This window comes from Pseudophryne corroboree, chromosome 6 (genome assembly GCF_028390025.1).
Source record: "Pseudophryne corroboree isolate aPseCor3 chromosome 6, aPseCor3.hap2, whole genome shotgun sequence".
In the NCBI taxonomy this organism is placed as follows: domain Eukaryota; kingdom Metazoa; phylum Chordata; class Amphibia; order Anura; family Myobatrachidae; genus Pseudophryne; species Pseudophryne corroboree.
The window spans coordinates 401,863,973-401,881,130 of NC_086449.1; the positions used below are offsets into that span (position 1 = coordinate 401,863,973).

Genomic DNA, 17,158 nt, shown 5'->3' on the forward strand with positions numbered 1-17,158 from the left:
TCTTTGGCTGTGAGGGAACATGGGGTAAAAATGTAGACTTCCCAGCTGTTGCTGTGGAAACAAGGTCCGAGAGACCATCCCCGAACAACTCCTCACCCTTATAAGGCAGAACTTCCATGTGCCTTTTGGAATCTGCATCTCCTGTCCACTGCAGAGTCCATAACCCTCTTCTGGCAGAAATGGACATTGCACTAATTTTAGATGCCAGCCGGCAAATATCCCTCTGTGCATCCCTCATGTATAAAAGTGCGTCTTTAACATGCTCTACGGTTAGCAATATAGTGTCCCTGTCTAGGGTATCAATATTTTCTGACAGGGAATCTGACCACGCAGCTGCAGCACTGCACATCCATGCTGAAGCAATAGCTGGTCTCAGTATAACACCTGTGTGTGTATATATAGACTTCAGGATAGCCTCCTGCTTTCTATCAGCAGATTCCTTCAGGGCGGCCGTATCCGGAGACGGTAGTGCCACCTTCTTTGACAAGCGTGTGAGCGCTTTATCCACCCTAGGGGATGTTTCCCAACGTGCCCTATCCTCTGGCGGGAAAGGGTACGCCATTAGTAACCTCTTAGAAATTACCAGTTTCTTATCAGTGGAAGCCCACGCTTCTTCACACACTTCATTTAACTTCTCAGATGGAGGAAAAGCTACTGGTAGTTTTTTCTCTCCAAACATAATACCCTTTTTTGTGGTACCGGGGGTAACATCAGAAATGTGCAACACATTTTTCATTGCCTCAATCATGTAACGTGTGGCCCTACTGGAAGTTACATTAGTCTCATCGTCGTCGACACTGGAGTCAGTATCCGTGTCGACATCTGTCTGCCATCTGAGGTAGCGGGCGTTTTAGAGCCCCTGATGGCTTTTGAGACGCCTGGGCAGGCACAGGCTGAGAAGCCGGCTGTCCCACATTTGGTATGTCGTCAAACCTTTTATGCAAGGAGTCGACACTGTCGCGTAATTCCTTCCACAGCACCATCCACTCAGGTGTCGACCCCGCAGGGGGTGACATCACATTTATAGGCATCTGCTCCGCCTCCACATAAGCCTCCTCATCAAACATGTCGACACAGCCGTACCGACACACCGCATACACACAGGGAATGCTCTGACAGAGGACAGGACCCCACAAAGCCCTTTGGGGAGACAGAGAGAGAGTATGCCAGCACGCACCAGAGCGCTATATAACACAGGGATCCCACTATGAATGAGTGTTTTCCCTTATAGCTGCTTTTTATATATATATATATATATATATATATATATATATATATATATACTGCGCCTACATTTAGTGCCCCCCCTCTCTTTTTTACCCTTCTGTAGCTTGTAGACTGCAGGGGAGAGCCAGGGAGCTTCCTTCCAGCGGAGCTGTGAGGGAAAAATGGCGCCAGTGTGCTGAGGGAGATGGCCCCGCCCCTTTTCCGGCAGACTTCTCTCGCTTTTTCTGGAATTCTGGCAGGGGTATTTTTACACCTATATAGCCTCTAGGACTATATATGGTATAGATTTGCCAGCCAAGGTGTCTTATATTGCCCTCAGGGCGCCCCCCCCCAGCGCCCTGCACCCATCAGTGACCGGAGTGTAAGGTGTGCATGAGGAGCAATGGCGCACAGCTGCAGTGCTGTGCGCTACCTTGTTGAAGACTGAAGTCTTCTGCCGCCGATTTTCCGGAACACTTGTTGCTTCTGGCTCTGTAAGGGGGCCGGCGGCGCGGCTCCGGGAACGAACACCAAGGTCGGGTCCTGCGGTCGATCCCTCTGGAGCTAATGGTGTCCAGTAGCCTAAGAAGCCCAAACTACCACCACTTAGGTAGGTTCGCTTCTTCTCCCCTTAATCCCTCGCTGCAGTGAGTCTGTTGCCAGCAGATCTCACTGTAAAATAAAAAACCGCTATTCCCATGGTCCTTACGGAGTCCCAGCATCCACTTAGGACGTCAGAGAAAAAAAATTAGCACAAAATAAAAAGCGCTCTACATACATAAGTTGCATAAGTTAAGTACACCAAAGTGAACAAACTAGATAATAAGTCACCATAGTATTATTAGCTAATTTTTTTTTTAAAGGTTTTCTCACATGAGATCTTCTCAGATCAATTATAATCTGAATGTTTAAATCCATTTGGATGCATGATGTACTGCATGCCATTGGGTCGCTTCCCAGTGAATGGAACACTAGCGGTTTTCGGTTCTTACGCACATGCTCAGTCTGCGGAAAATGCAGATTAGTGGCAATGAGTATCAGCTGGGTGTCCTGCATTTAGGGTGTCTATTTGGGGGCATGCAGAGCCTTATCATGCTTCTGTAGAAGTACCAAACTGGGTTTGAAACGCAGTAGGCGTAACGCTGTGGTTTTGACTACAGGTGACCTGCAACATGATGGTGTTTGTTCATCTGATGGGCTGGTGATCCGGAACCTAGTTCCACCTGTTCCTTTACTCCATCTGGAAGTTCAGGGATTTAACCATGCTGTTGCTGTATGTCACTGTGGAGTCTTGTTCTATGCTTTTAACTACTGCTGTATTGTAAGTGTAAGGTGTTATTAAATGTCACTATTTTAAAAAGGATTTCTGCACTATTCTGTTCCTTTATGCGTCTTTCCAACCCATGCTGCTATTAAGTGCATAAGGGAAGGGAGACACTTACCTTCACAGATACACAAGAGGAGACAGAGGAAACGGATGCCATACTATGAGAATAACTCATTAATTTGATTGAAATCTAGGGTATTACCTGTGGATATTCCCTACACAATCATCAGAAAATAATAAACTAGTTATTCTATGGTGATTAAAATCTAGTCTGTTCACTTGTGGTGCTTTTAACATGTGGATGTAGAGAGAGGGGTTCAGTATGATTTGCCGATGGACGGGATGCCGGCTGTCAGTATACCGACAACGGTATCCCGTCCATCAGAATCCCGACAGCCCCCTGACCTTTACCCTACCCTAAAGGCCCGTACACACTGGCCGATATATCGGCCGTTCTCGTGAACGGCCGATATATCGCGGGTCCGTCGGCCAGTGTGTACGGCCGATACGTCTGTGAACTCAGTCATTCACAGACGTATTGCGTCGGCCCCGCAGCACAGCCAACGGACAATATATCTACCGATATATTGGCGCGTCGCTGTGTGTGTACGTCGGTCGGCTGACCGCCCGTACACATGCTGCGGCGGCCGGCGATGATTGACAGCTGAACTGGGCGGGCGAGTGTACACGCCCGCCCAGTTCATGACGTCAGTCCCCGACGGATCGGGCAGTGTGTATGCTCAACACACTGCCCAATCCGTCCATAGATATATCTGCAGATCAATTGATCTGCAGATATATCTTCCAGTGTGTACCCACCTTAACCCTCCCTAGTGGGTGCCTAACCCTAACCCCTCCTCCCCCGCTTGGTGCCTAACCCTCCCTTTCCTGCTGCCTAAACCAAACATAACCCTACACTAACCATCCACGCTAGGTGCCAAACCCTAACCTCCCCTGCTAAGTGCATAACCCCTTAGGCTGTGTACACACGGTGCGATATTTCTTACGATTTTGACTATATAGTCAAACTCGCAAGAAAAAATAGTGCATATCGCACCGTGTATATAGTCCTTGCGATGCCGATGCACGGTCCAGCATCGCAAGGAAAAATAGACTGTGCAGGCAGCCTAACATTGACTATATTGGCGGTGTCGGAGTCAATGTCGCCGTGTGTACACAGCTTAACTCTCCCTGTCCGGTATCTTACCCTAACCATCCCATCTCTGAACCCTAACCCCGCTTCTGACGGGTAAACTTAACCCCCTCCCCCCCTGCTGGATCGGGATCCCGGGCGTTGGTATTTAGACACCGGGATCCCGAGTCCTGTCTGGATGTGGACGCCGATATTCCAACTGCGGGCGGGATTCCAGCGTCTGCGATTCCAGCGTCTGTGTTTCCAGCATCGGGATCCCGTCCTGTCACTGCATCCCGTAGAGTGCTTTTTATTTTGTGCTATTTTATCAAACTAATTCCGCTGAGCAAAAACAGACATCCACGCGAGCAAACGACAAATATATTATATAGGCAATCAAATTATAAAATATTTAAACCACAGCTGTGTACTTCAATGTTTCTCGTCATCCGGAAACAAACACACATATAAAACTGACAATCAGAAATCCCCACCACATTCCAGCACCAACCGTACATCAAGTCCAGTATAAAATTAACTTTTTGTGATTAACTTTTCCAAATAATGAATTTTATACTGGACCTGACGTACGGTTGGTGCTAGAATTATTGCAGATGGTTCTTATGTATAATTATTTTCTGTATAATGGCAAATTTTATCAACAGGTGTCTGGTTGTGCAATGGGGTCCATTGTGGCCCCATCGTACACTAATGAATACATGATCGGGATAGATTTTTTGAGAACAGAGCAGTTGCAGGGTATCTTAAGTCATATTGCTGTTATATAGATGACTTGTTCCTAATATGGACAAGAACAAAGTAGCAGTTTTCGGCCTTTATCGAGTCTCGTAATACATCAAGTAGCCCCATTAAAGTTTACATATAACATCATTGAGGTTATTGTTAATTTTTTAGATGTGGAGGTGACTTTACAGGATGGACATATTAAGGCCGCACTATTCCAGAAGGCTACTGATAGGAATACATTTCTGCATGCAACCAGCTTTTACCCTAAACCCTGTAAATATGGATTACCATTTTCCCAATATATTTGTGGTAAACGTAAGCGATCCAAATGTTGCAAAACAGCATACTGATAGAATGCAACAGAATTTTTTGGATAGGGGCTACAGCAGGGAATCTTTGCTAAAAGCGAAGGCTCGCTCTGTGGCTATACCTAGGGCTAAATTCTTAACAGCTGTTAAACCTTGTGGGATGACTGGCACTGTTTTACCACCCTGACATCTGTGGAATAAGTACTCCTGTTTTCATGATGCTGCTTGATTGTGACTTAATCAGGTATCCCATGTTTTTGATGCACTTTACTTGAAATGCATTGGACTTTTTCATTGCTATATGCAATAAATATAAAAGTAATTATTTTCTATTCAAAGTGGATGCTGCTGGCTATGTTTATATATATATATATATATATATATATATATATATATATATATATATATATATATATAATGTGAGTGTGCAAATAGTGAATAAAACACTCAACCTTAAAATTCAATAAACAAAAAGTAATAAAACATAGCAATATAAGACAATAACACTCTAAAGTATAGTGGCAGCAGAAGTTTCAATTAACCTATATGTCAATAGATCCTTGGGTAATGTTCGTAAAATTCCTGCACCTTCATTGTGTCTATTTCATAAATCCTCATAAATTATTGCATGTCTGGTACGCATATGCAATCACTTATGAGGATTTATGAAATAGACGCACAGATCACTTTATGAGCCCTGAAGGCGCAGGAATTTTACTATCTATGAACACACACACACACGTACGTACGTGTGTGTGCGCGTGTGTGTAAAATGGCACTCTTGGTCCAGTATTACAACAGCCGGGGTGCCCTCCTTCAGTTAGCATACATGTATCCATGTCCGTGCATACAGACGAGGTGGCACTCCATCCGTCTTCGTTTGAAGAAAAAGTTTATTGCTACATGGCCATATAGCAATATATATATATATATATATATATATATATATATATATATATATATATATATATATATATATATATATATATATATATATACACACACACACACACACACACACACATACATGCATACTACATATAAAGAGAGCGAGAGAGAGAGCAGACAAGAGAAAAAAAGGGGCATCATTAAAACTTTTCTACCTTTTCTTTTCAGGCTCCTTACTTAAAGCTTTGCTGTGTAATTAAACTCATAGATTTCAGCTTTTACAGGATGCTGTGAAGTACTACAGTATAATTGCAAAGCACATTAATCACCCTGTAGGAAGATAAAAAGATCTATTTTATTGCTTCGAAGTACTAATCATTAAAAAAATAGATCTTTAATAAGGCCTGTACTTTTTAATGGAGAAAATGAATGCTATTTATAAGAAAAGCTTAGTCTTATGTTATTATTCTTTAAAGAAAAAGAACATTATACACAAAATTAGCTCCATAAAATGAGACATGAACCAATACTAAACATGTATTCTCGATCCTCAAATTAGCTGAACAGCAGGATTCCAAGGTCTTGGCTTTTACCACTCAATGCTGGAAATCATTATATGAACTGCTCTGAAACAACGTGCTGTGGACTCCTGAAATGAAAACAGATCAGTCCCAACCATAGAAATACATTAGAAGAAGAAAGAGCGCAGTCTCTGAAGAACAGAACAATTTCCATTAATTTATCATAAGATGAATGTTATGCTCTGGAGTTACAGTATATGGTAGGCCATATACATATTGTGTAGGTGGAAAAGAACATATTCAAATGAAAATTATAGATGCAAGTCCACTGTAAAAATGAAGTATAATTCTTTAACATAAATCACTCAGGCTACTTGAAAGAACATAACTTATTACGTTAATCTTACCTTTAAATTGTGATTTAAGCTGTGGTTAACATATTTCTTTTTTATTTAGCAGTCCCATCTTGTACAGTGCTTTACAAAGAATATTTAGCCATTCACACCAGCATTGCGCCAAAGCAAATTTAAGTCCACGAGCCACATTCAGAGATGCACACAAACCCGATAGTCTGTATACAGCTCTGATGGTTTCAGATCTACGTATGCACAGGATCTGTACTGTGCATGTGCAGATCTGTTTGCGACGGCAATTGCAGTGCCCCGAGCCACAGGAAGATTGACATGCTGCAGCCATTTGGGGGCAGGGAAGGGGCAGCAACGGCCAGCGTTCCACAAGACCTTCCTACAGTTCTCCTCACCCTGAATCTTTTCCTGCCCTCCCTCTCTACTCTCATTTCTCCCCTTTGCACCTTACATCCCAACTCCTCTTCTGATAAAGAAGCTTATCAAAAGTAACACAAAGAAACTGGCGGATGGCAGGTAAGCGCTATCTTCTGATCGCGCACCAGCAAACTTACTACCGGCAAGATCCTTGAGGCAATAAAATTCAATTGCTTTTTGTCAGTGAAAGCTTCCCCAAAAGAACTGCAAAAGGACTGGTACTGCTATAATACTTTTTCTAATCTAAATCAGTCATGCGTGTATGTACAGCGATGATGTGAACATCGCTGGCAGGAAAATAGCTCAGTGCATACACACTGAGCTATTTTCACGGGGGTGAAGCACTTTCCACAGTGGGAGATTGTGGAAAGTGCTTCACTCGGCTGTTCAAACAGCCCGACGGACGGCGGCGGCGGCTAGCGATGATGCGGGAGCGCGCATCAGCATTCACCGCTCATCGCCCGGCCATACACACTGGCCGAGTTTGAGCTCAAAGTAGCTCGAAACACCAAAAGTGAGCTACTTTGAGCTCAAAATCGGCTAATGTGTATGGGCCTTAAGGCTTCCTTTGAGAATCTGCAACCTTATGCTTCAAACAGGGATAATCTTCCACATTCTACTGCACACAGACAAAGCTTCACAGATTGACCACACGGGTGAGTTTGTTCAGCTAGTCAGTGCTTTGAAGGTGTCTTAAGCAGCTGGTCTTGTGTTGGGGGGTGTTGACAGACGCCGTGTTAGTTGGCCGGTGACTAGAGAGTTGAACAGTGTCAAGGCAGGGTCACAGAATAACTTTCTGTTGGTGTGATGGCTGGACCAGAGGCTTATGTCAACTGTAACATCTTGACATTTCAATAAATGGCAGTGCACTGGTCCACCAAGACCTACTGTACGTACAAACCATTTATTACCAGGTTTGCCATAATATATATATATATATATATATATATGTATATATATATATACACATATATATCTTTGTTGGTGATACTGCAAACGGTATTGAAGGGGAAGTAGTATGCCATTTTGCAGATGATACAAAGATATGGTACACAGGGTAGACACACCAGGAGGGGTAAAACAAATGATTGATGACCTAGCTAGGCTTGAAAAATGGTCAGGAACGTGGCAACTACAGTTTAATGCTAAAATATGGAAAATCATGCACTTGGGTCTCAAAAACCCAAAGGCTAAATATAGTATCAAGGGTACTATAATGGAAACTACTGAGGAAGAAAGGGATTTAAAAGTCACTATTTCAAGTGACTTGAAGGCAGGAAAGCAATGCAACAAAGCAATGAGAAAGGCAAGTCAGATGCTTGGTTGCATAGAGAGAGGACCCAGTAGCAGGAAAAAATAAAAAATAATGCCACTGTATAGATAATTGGTATGGCCTCATCGTGTCCAGTTCTGGAGACCATATCTACAGAAGGATATAATAAGAATTTACTTACCGATAATTCTATTTCTCGTAGTCCGTAGTGGATGCTGGGAACTCCGTAAGGACCATGGGGAATAGCGGCTCCGCAGGAGACTGGGCACAAAAGTAAAAGCTTTAGGACTACCTGGTGTGCACTGGCTCCTCCCACTATGACCCTCCTCCAAGCCTCAGTTAGGACACTGTGCCCGGACGAGCGTACACAATAAGGAAGGATTTTAAATCCCGGGTAAGACTCATACCAGCCACACCAATCACACCGTACAACCTGTGATCTGAACCCAGTTAACAGCATGATAACAGAGGAGCCTCTGAAAAGATGGCTCACAACAATAACCCGATTTTTGTAACAATAACTATGTACAAGTATTGCAGACAATCCGCGCTTGGGATGGGCGCCCAGCATCCACTACGGACTACGAGAAATAGAATTATCGGTAAGTAAATTCTTATTTTCTCTGACGTCCTAGTGAATGCTGGGAACTCCGTAAGGACCATGGGGATTATACCAAAGCTCCCAAACGGGCGGGAGAGTGCGGATGACTCTGCAGCACCGAATGAGAGAACTCCAGGTCCTCCTCAGCCAGGGTATCAAATTTGTAGAATTTAGCAAACGTGTTTGCCCCTGACCAAGTAGCTGCTCGGCAAAGTTGTAAAGCCGAGACCCCTCGGGCAGCCGCCCAAGATGAGCCCACTTTTCTTGTGGAATGGGCTTTTACAGATATTGGCTGTGGCAGGCCTGCCACAGAATGTGCAAGCTGAATTGTACTACAAATCCAACGAGCAATAGTCTGCTTAGAAGCAGGAGCACCCAGCTTGTTGGGTGCATACAGGATAAACAGCGAGTCAGAATTTCTGACTCCAGCCGTCCTGGAAACATATTTTCAGGGCCCTGACTACGTCCAGCAACTTGGAGTCCTCCAAGTCCCTAGTAGCCGCAGGTACCACAATAGGCTGGTTCAAGTGAAACGCTGAAACCACCTTAGGGAGAAATTGAGGACGAGTCCTCAATTCTGCCCTGTCCGTATGAAAAATTAGGTAAGGGCTTTTATAGGATAAAGCCGCCAATTCTGAGACACGCCTGGCTGAAGCCAGGGCTAACAGCATTACCACTTTCCATGTGAGATATTTTAAGTCCACAGTGGTGAGTGGTTCAAACCAATGTGATTTTAGGAACCCCAAAACTACATTGAGATCCCAAGGTGCCACTGGAGGCACAAAAGGAGGCTGTATATGCAGTACCCCCTTGACAAACGTCTGAACTTCAGGAACTGAAGCCAGTTCTTTCTGGAAGAAAATCGACAGGGCCGAAATTTGAACCTTAATGGACCCTAATTTTAGGCCCATAGACAGTCCTGTTTGCAGGAAATGCAGGAAACGACCCAGTTGAAATTCCTCTGTAGGGGCCTTCCTGGCCTCACACCACGCAACATATTTACGCCAAATACGGTGATAATGTTGCACGGTTACATCCTTCCTGGCTTTGATCAGGGTAGGGATGACTTCATCCGGAATGCCTTTTTCCTTCAGGATCCGGCGTTCAACCGCCATGCCGTCAAACGCAGCCGCGGTAAGTCTTGGAACAGACAGGGTCCCTGCTGGAGCAGGTTCTTTCTTAGAGGTAGAGGCCACGGGTCCTCCGTGAGCATCTCTTGAATTTCCGGGTACCAAGTCCTTCTTGGCCAATCCGGAGCCACGAGTATAGTCCTTACTCCTCTCCTTCTTATGATTCTCAGTACCTTGGGTATGAGAGGCAGAGGAGGGAACACATACACTGACTGGTACACCCACGGTGTTACCAGAGCGTCCACAGCTATTGCCTGAGGGTCCCTTGACCTGGCGCAATATCTGTCTAGTTTTTTGTTGAGGCGGGACGCCATCATGTCCACCTTTGGTTTTTCCCAACGGTTCACAATCATGTGGAAGACTTCTGGGTGAAGTCCCCACTCCCCCGGGTGGAGGTCGTGTCTGCTGAGGAAGTCTGCTTCCCAGTTGTCCACTCCCGGAATGAACACTGCTGACAGTGCTATCACATGATTTTCCGCCCAGCGAAGAATCCTTGCAACTTCTGCCATTGCCCTCCTGCTTCTTGTGCCGCCCTGTCTGTTTACGTGGGCGACTGCCGTGATGTTGTCCGACTGGATCAACACCGGCTGACCCTGAAGCAGAGGCCTTGCTCGACTTAGGGCATTGTAAATGGCCCTTAGTTCCAGGATATTTATGTGAAATGACGTTTCCATGCTTGACCACAAGCCCTGGAAATTTCTTCCCTGTGTGACTGCTCCCCAGCCTCTCAGGCTGGCATCCGTGGTCACCAGGACCCAGTCCTGAATGCCGAATCTGCGGCCCTCTAGAAGATGAGCACTCTGCAACCACCACAGGAGAGACACCCTTGTCCTTGGAGACAGGGTTATCCGCTGATGCATCTGAAGATGCGATCCGGACCATTTGTCCAGCAGATCCCACTGAAAAGTTCTTGCGTGGAATCTGCCGAATGGAATCGCTTCGTAAGAAGCCACCATTTTTCCCAGGACCCTTGTGCATTGATGCACTGACACTTGGCCTGGTTTTAGGAGGTTCCTGACTAGCTCGGATAACTCCCTGGCTTTCTCCTCCGGGAGAAACACCTTTTTCTGGACTGTGTCCAGAATCATCCCTAGGAACAGCAGACGTGTCGTCGGAATCAGCTGCGATTTTGGAATATTTAGAATCCACCCGTGCTGTCGTAGTACTACTTGAGATAGTGCTACTCCGACCTCTAACTGTTCCCTGGACCTTGCCCTTATCAGGAGATCGTCCAAGTAAGGGATAATTAAGACGCCTTTTCTTCGAAGAAGAATCATCATTTCGGCCATTACCTTGGTAAAGAGCCGGGGTGCCGTGGACAATCCAAACGGCAGCGTCTGAAACGGATAGTGACAGTTCTGTACCACAAACCTGAGGTACCCTTGGTGAGAAGGGCAAATTGGGACATGGAGGTAAGCATCCTTGATGTCCAGAGACACCATATAGTCCCCTTCTTCCAGGTTCGCTATCACTGCTCTGAGTGACTCCATCTTGAATTTGAACCTTTGTATGTAAGTGTTCAAGGATTTCAGATTTAAAATAGGTCTCACCGAGCCGTCCGGCTTCGGTACCACAAACAGCGTGGAATAATACCCCTTTCCCTGTTGTAGGAGGGGTACCTTGATTATCACCTGCTGGGAATACAGCTTGTGAATGGCTTCCAATATCGCCTCCCTGTCGGAGGGAGACGTTGGTAAAGCAGACTTCAGGAACCGGCGAGGGGGAGACGTCTCGAATTCCAATTTGTACCCCTGAGATACTACCTGCAGAATCCAGTGGTCCACTTGCGAGTGAGCCCACTGCGCGCTGAAATTCTTGAGACGACCCCCCACCGTACCTTGTAAGGCCCCAGCGTCATGTTGAGGACTTGGCAGAAGCGGGGGAGGGCTTCTGTTCCTGGGAAGAGGCTGCCTGCTGCAGTCTTTTTCCCCTTCCTCTGCCCCGGGGCAGATATGAGTGGCCTTTTGCCCGCTTGCCCTTATGGGGACGAAAGGACTGAGCCTGAAAAGACGGTGTCTTTTTCTGCTGAGAGGTGACCTGGGGTAAAAAGGTGGATTTCCCAGCCGTTTCCGTGGCCACCAGGTCCGATAGACCGACCCCAAATAACTCCTCCCCTTTATACGGCAATACTTCCATATGCCGTTTGGAATCCGCATCACCTGACCACTGTCGCGTCCATAACCCTCTTCTGGCAGAAATGGACATCGCACTTACTCTTGATGCCAGAGTGCAAATATCCCTCTGTGCATCTTGCATATATAGAAATGCATCCTTTAAATGCTCTATAGTCAATAATATACTGTCCCTGTCCAGGGTATCAATATTTTCAGTCAGGGAATCCGACCAAGCCACCCCAGCACTGCACATCCAGGCTGAGGCGATTGCTGGTCGCAGTATAACACCAGTATGTGTGTATATACTTTTTAGGATATTTTCCAGCTTCCTATCAGCTGGCTCCTTGAGGGCGGCCGTATCAGGAGACGGTAACGCCACTTGTTTTGATAAGCGTGTGAGCGCCTTATCTACCCTAGGGGGTATTTCCCAACGCGCCCTAACCTCTGGCGGGAAAGGGTATAATGCCAATAATTTTTTAGAAATTAGCAGTTTTTTATCGGGGGAAACCCACGCTTCATCACACACCTCATTTAATTCATCTGATTCAGGAAAAACTACGGGTAGTTTTTTCACACCCCACATAATACCCTTTTTTGTGGTACTTGTAGTATCAGAAATGTTCAAAACCTCCTTCATTGCCGTGATCATGTAACGTGTGGCCCTACTGGAAAACACGTTTGTTTCCTCACCGTCAACACTGGAGTCAGTGTCCGTGTCTGGGTCTGTGTCGACCATCTGAGGTAACAGGCGCTTTAGAGCCCCTGACGGTGTTTGAGACGCCTGGACAGGTACTAACTGATTTGCCGGCTGTCTCATGTCGTCAACAGTCTTTTGTAAAGTGCTGACGCTATCACGTAATTCCTTCCATAAGACCATCCAGTCAGGTGTCGACTCCCTAGGGGGTGACATCACTATTACAGGCAATTGCTCCGCCTCCATACCATTTTCCTCCTCATACATGTCAACACAACGTACCGACACACAGCACACACACAGGGAATGCTCTGATAGAGGACAGGACCCCACTAGCCCTTTGGGGAGACAGAGGGAGAGTTTGCCAGCACACACCAGAGCGCTATATATATATACAGGGATAACCTTATATAAGTGTTTTTCCCTTATATAGCTGCTGTATTGATTAATCTGCCAAATTAGTGCCCCGCCTCTCTTGTTTTACCCTGTTTCTGTAGTGCAGGACTGCAGGGGAGAGTCAGGGAGACGTCCTTCCAGCGGAGCTGTGAGGGAAAATGGTGCTTGTGTGCTGAGGAGATAGGCTCCGCCCCCTTCTCGGCGGCCTTTCTCCCGCTTTTTTAAGGAAAAACTGGCAGGGGTTAAATGCATCCATATAGCCCAGGAGCTATATGTGATGTATTTTTTTTGCCATCTAAGGTGTTTTTATTGCGTCTCAGGGCGCCCCCCCCCCCCAGCGCCCTGCACCCTCAGTGACCGGAGTGTGAAGTGTGCTGAGAGCAATGGCGCACAGCTGCGGTGCTGTGCGCTACCTTATTGAAGACAGGACGTCTTCTGCCGCCGATTTCCCGGACCTCTTCAGTCTTCTGGCTCTGTAAGGGGGCCGGCGGCGCGGCTCTGGGACCCATCCATGGCTGGGCCTGTGATCGTCCCTCTGGAGCTAATGTCCAGTAGCCTAAGAAGCCCAATCCACTCTGCACGCAGGTGAGTTCGCTTCTTCTCCCCTTAGTCCCTCGGTGCAGTGAACCTGTTGCCAGCAGGACTCACTGAAAATAAAAAACCTATACTTAAACTTTTTCACTAAGCAGCTCAGGAGAGCCACCTAGTGTGCACCCTTCTCGTTCGGGCACAAAAATCTAACTGAGGCTTGGAGGAGGGTCATAGGGGGAGGAGCCAGTGCACACCAGGTAGTCCTAAAGCTTTTACTTTTGTGCCCAGTCTCCTGCGGAGCCGCTATTCCCCATGGTCCTTACGGAGTTCCCAGCATCCACTAGGACGTCAGAGAAAAATACATTAGAGAGTGTACAAAGAAGGGCAACTAAAATGGTGCATGGCCTACATCACAAAAAAACTTACCCAGAAAGGCTAAAAAATCTTAAAATGTATAGTTTGGAGAAGAGAAGGGAAAGGGCGAACATGATAGAAACTTTCAAATATACCAAAGGTTTTAAAAAAAGTTAAGGAGGGAAACATTCTTCAAAGGAAGAGAAGTATTAGAACTAGAGGACCTACACTGAAACTGGAGGGAGGAAGGTTCAGGGGAAATTTAAGGAAAAATTACTTCACATAAAGTGTAGTGGATAAGTGGAATAGTCTCCCTTCAGAGGTGGTAGAGGCTAAGACTGCAGAGCAATTTAAACATGCTTGGGATAGGCATATAAAAATTCTAACAAAGAATTAAGGTTCGAAAAGAGTTGAGATTACCTACAGGATAAAAAAAAAAAAGGGTCAGACTAGATGGGACAAGTGGTTCTTATCTGCCGTCAAATTCTATGTTTCTATACATATACACACACACACACACACACACACACACACACAAATACCACTCAGGTGCTCCACAATGTAATATGAACATCCACTCGGAGACTGAATAAATGCACAAGTAGTTGTATTCAAGTCAAACGTTTTCGGAGCCTCAGCTCTGTCCTCAGGACAATAGAATTTTGTATTGTCCCGAGGACGGAGCTCAGGTTCCCAAAACGTTTGACTTGAATACAACTACTTGTGCATTTATTCAGTCTCCGAGTGCCTGCATCTGTTGGAGTGGATGGATAGATATAATAGATATATAGATATATATATATATATATATATATAATATAGATACAGAGAGTGTCTTAAACTTGCGCACAGACCACCACCAGCAATTTGGAGGGAGCCCCTGCTGTTAGTGGGCCCCAGAAACCATTTATACAAACAAAAAGTGCTTTTGTTTTTTGTATGTATGTATATGTACACATACACACACACATATATATATATATATATATATATATATATATATATATATATATATATATATATATAAAATAAGATTTTACTTACCAATAAATCTATTTCTCGTAGTCCGTAGTGGATGCTGGGGACTCCGTCAGGACCATGGGGAATAGCGGCTCCGCAGGAGACAGGGCACAAAAGTAAAAGCTTTAGGATCAGGTGGTGTGCACTGGCTCCTCCCCCTATGACCCTCCTCCAAGCCTCAGTTAGGATACTGTGCCCGGACGAGCGTACACAATAAGGAAGGATTTTGAATCCCGGGTAAGACTCATACCAGCCACACCAATCACACTGTACAACCTGTGATCTGAACCCAGTTAACAGCATGATAACAGCGGAGCCTCTGAAAAGATGGCTCACAACAATAATAACCCGATTTTTGTAACCATAACTATGTACAAGTATTGCAGACAATCCGCACTTGGGATGGGCGCCCAGCATCCACTACGGACTACGAGAAATAGATTTATCGGTAAGTAAAATCTTATTTTCTCTGACGTCCTAGTGGATGCTGGGGACTCCGTCAGGACCATGGGGATTATACCAAAGCTCCCAAACGGGCGGGAGAGTGCGGATGACTCTGCAGCACCGAATGAGAGAACTCCAGGTCCTCTTTAGCCAGGGTATCAAATTTGTAGAATTTTACAAACGTGTTCTCCCCCGACCACGTAGCTGCTCGGCAGAGTTGTAATGCCGAGACCCCTCGGGCAGCCGCCCAGGATGAGCCCACCTTCCTTGTGGAATGGGCCTTGACAGATTTAGGCTGTTGCAGGCCTGCCACAGAATGTGCAAGTTGAAATGTGCTACAAATCCAACGAGCAATCGTCTGCTTAGAAGCAAGAGCACCCAGTTTGTTGGGTGCATACAGGATAACAGCGAGTCAGTTTTCCTGACTCCAGCCGTCCTGGAAACCTATATTTTCAGGGCCCTGACAACATCTAGCAACTTGGAGTCCTCCAAGTCCCTAGTAGCCGCAGGTACCACAATAAGCTGGTTCAGGTGAAACGCTGACACCACCTTAGGAAGAAACTGGGGACGAGTCCGCAGCTCTGCCCTGTCCGAATGGACAATCAGATATGGCTTTTGTGAGACAAAGCCGCCAATTCTGACACTCGCCTGGCCGAGGCCAGGGCCAACAGCATGGTCACTTTTCATGTGAGATATTTCAAATCCACAGATTTGAGCGGTTTAAAATGTGATTTGAGGAATCCCAGAACTACGTTGAGATCCCACAGTGCCACTGGAGGCACAAAAAGGGGGTTGTATATGCAATACTCCCTTGACAAACTTCTGGACTTCAGGAACTGAAGCCAATTCTTTCTGGAAGAAAATTGACAGGGCCGAAATTTGAACCTTAATGGACCCCAATTTGAGGCCCATAGACACTCCTGTTTGCAGGAAATGCAGGAATCGACCGAGTTGAAATTTCTTCGTGGGGCCTTCCTGGCCTCACACCACGCAACATATTTTCGCCACATGTGGTGATAATGTTTTGCGGTCACCTCCTTCCTGGCTTTGACCAGGGTAGGAATGACCTCTTCCGGAATGCCTTTTTCCCTTAGGATCTGGCGTTCCACCGCCATGCCGTCAAACGCAGCCGCGGTAAGTCTTGGAACAGACCTGGTACTTGCTGAAGCAAGTCCCTTCTTAGCGGCAGAGGCCATGAGTCCTCTGTGAGTATTTCTTGAAGTTCCGGGTGCCACGTCCTTCTTGGCCAATCCGGAGCCACGAGTATAGTTCTTACTCCTCTACGTCTTATAATTCTCAGTACCTTGGTTATGAGAAGCAGAGGAGGGAACACATACACCGACTGGTACACCCACGGTGTTACCAGAACGTCCACAGATATTGCTTGAGGGTCTCTTGACCTGGCGCAATACCTGTCCAGTTTTTTGTTCAGGCGGGACGCCATCATGTCCACCTTTGGTCTTTCCCCACGGTTCACAATCATGTGGAATACTTCCCGATGAAGTCCCCACTCTCCCGGGTGGAGGTCGTGCCTGCTGAGGAAGTCTGCTTCCCAGTTGTCCACTCCCGGAATGAACACTGCTGACAGTGCTATCACATGATTTTTCGCCCAGCGAAGAATCCTTGCAGTTTCTGCCATTGCCCTCCTGCTTCTTGTGCCGCCCTGTCTGTTTACGTGGGCGACTGCCGT

The 17,158-nt window shown here is 46.1% G+C and overlaps 1 protein-coding gene across 3 annotated transcripts in view; it reads right to left on the reverse strand.

The window, feature by feature from the left end:
- The window catches only part of USP6NL (USP6 N-terminal like), a 427,089-nt gene that overhangs the window by 295,309 nt on the left and 114,622 nt on the right, over positions 1 to 17,158 (reverse strand). The window contains exon 1 of one of the 3 annotated variants that reach the window (XM_063926865.1): positions 5,824 to 5,841. The exons of the other annotated variants lie outside the window; for them this stretch is intronic. The gene's annotated coding sequence lies outside the window, so the exon portion shown is untranslated. Of the gene's footprint in view, positions 1 to 5,823; positions 5,842 to 17,158 lie in introns of those variants that run through there. 3 annotated transcript variants of the gene reach the window in all.